Raw genomic sequence first — 2,166 nt, forward strand, 5'->3', positions numbered from 1 at the left:
GTGGCCTCCAGGTCTCCAGCTTGGAAGCACCCTGCCTCCTCTGCCACCCAGCCCCGCCTGCTCTGTCCTCCTCACCATCACCCGTTCCACCCTGGGCCAGGCCTCGGGCCCCCACCTCTGCAGCCTTGCAGCCCCGCCCTCTGCTGGAGACCACCTGGCTTCTAATGGAGGAAAAAGGGTCCAAGGCAGGAGGTCCAGGATTTCTACTATGGTTGCTTAGGGGAAGGGCCCTAGTGCTCAGCTGATAATTCCTCCCCTGCTCCACTGGTGCCACGTCATGGGGCCCGAGCAGAAAGTAAAATTCATAGGGTTACAAAGGAAACCAATTACAGTGAAACACAGTTACCAAAATACTTCCTAAAACGTGTAATACAGAAACCCAAGGGCTTCTTTACTGCTGCAGATTCCAGCAGCAGTGACCAGCTGGGGCATTGGTAGGACGGCCATGGAGGGAAGTGGCTCCAGTCTGTGCCTTGGCCAGTCCTGGCACTGCTGTGACATGTGGGTCATCGCTCACTTGGAACCAAAGGGACAATATGCCTCCACTAGAGGTCAATGAAAAGGACATGAAGATCCCTTCCCACATGGTTTCTTTCTGACAGGGTGCCGGGCTCGGAGTCCCAGGTTGAGACCTTGTCCCGTTCTTCCTCCCACCCCACCAAGTCCCCCTCTTCAACCTCCAGACCTGCCCTGTCTTCCCCTATCCTCCCATGACTGCTTCTGTTCTTCTCAGCAGTGTGGATAAGGTCATAGGAGCTGGGCACAAACGCCAGACCACCATCCACCTCCCAGTCATGGGTCACCGTCTGCACACTTGGAACACAGCCCTCCCCCCCAGCCTCCTGAGCCCCTGCCCTCTTCTGGGTGCCCACTGCTCAGTGTCCACCCTGGCTGGCACAGTTCTGTGCTTCTGTCCCCTGTGGACAGAGGACAAAGACCTCAGAGCCCCACCCTTGGGTTATAAGAAGCAAAGGTCTTCACTCTTAACCAGCTCCCTAGGTCATGCTTTAGAGTCACATTTTTTTTTAACCATTTATTTTTTTGAGAAAGAGAGATAGCACATGCAAACGAGCGGGGAAGGGCAGAAAGAGGGAGAGACTGAGAATCCCAAGCAGGCTCCACGCTCATCATGGAGCCAGGCTCGGGGCTTGAGGCTTGACCTGACAACACTGAGGTCATGACCTGAGCGGAAATCAAGAGTCAGCAGATTAGCCGACTGAGCCACCCAGGCACCTGGTCTCACAGTTACTTGGCCTGAAATTCAGTGACTGTGGGGCCCACAACACTATAGACGTCAGTTCTCCGGCTTGTACCTTCTCCCCAGAGCTGTGCCCTGTCCAGCAAACTGAGGAAGGGGGAAGACATCTGGAGGGGATGCTATCTCTGCCCTTCCACCCCTCCCCAGCCCTCTCCCTGCCAGGGCCATCCGTCCAGCTGAGTACCGTGTGGCCACTCCCAGGGACCTCCAGCAGCAAAGGTGACCACTGAATTGCTCACGCTGTGTCCCCTGACCTGTTGTTTTCAACGCATGATATATATATGTATATACATACACATATGTGTATATCAACTCACATCATCCTGAGCGCAGCCCTCTAAGGCAGACAATATTAACATCGTCTTATAGATGGGAAGACTGAGGCACACAGGGATCAATGACTGGTTTGAAGTGCAGAGCCCGGGATTGACAACCGGTAGCTGACTCCGGAGGCAGGAGACTTGCCCACGCGGCCTCTCCAAGTCTCGCGGCACCTTCCGAACCCCAGCCCCGGCTTCTTCCAAACCCTGACTCCGGCTACTGCTCCCTCCCACCTCCAGGCGCCTCGCACTAACGCTCAGGAGCCAGAATCCAGGCCAGAACGCGCAGGGGGTCCGCGCTGGCTTGGGGGTAGGGCGGGGTCAGCAGAAGGTGGAAGAGGAGGGTTCAAAGCGGGTGGAGATAGGGGACGAACCCCAAGGTGCCTTTATGAGGCCTATGTATTCGGTCCCCTGGCAGCCCCCAGGCGGAGGACCGGGGAGAGACTTCCTCGGGGTCGCGCACGGGCCGCCACGCACGTTCTGGCTCGCGCTGCCGCAGCGCCCTCCGCCGGCTAACCGCCTCGCGCGAGGGCTTGTGGGACTGTGAGTCTTCCGGACCTGTTGTCCTCCCCCGACGGCCCGCGTCAG

The sequence above is a fragment of the Suricata suricatta genome, chromosome 12, assembly GCF_006229205.1.
Source record: "Suricata suricatta isolate VVHF042 chromosome 12, meerkat_22Aug2017_6uvM2_HiC, whole genome shotgun sequence".
NCBI lineage: Eukaryota > Metazoa > Chordata > Mammalia > Carnivora > Herpestidae > Suricata > Suricata suricatta.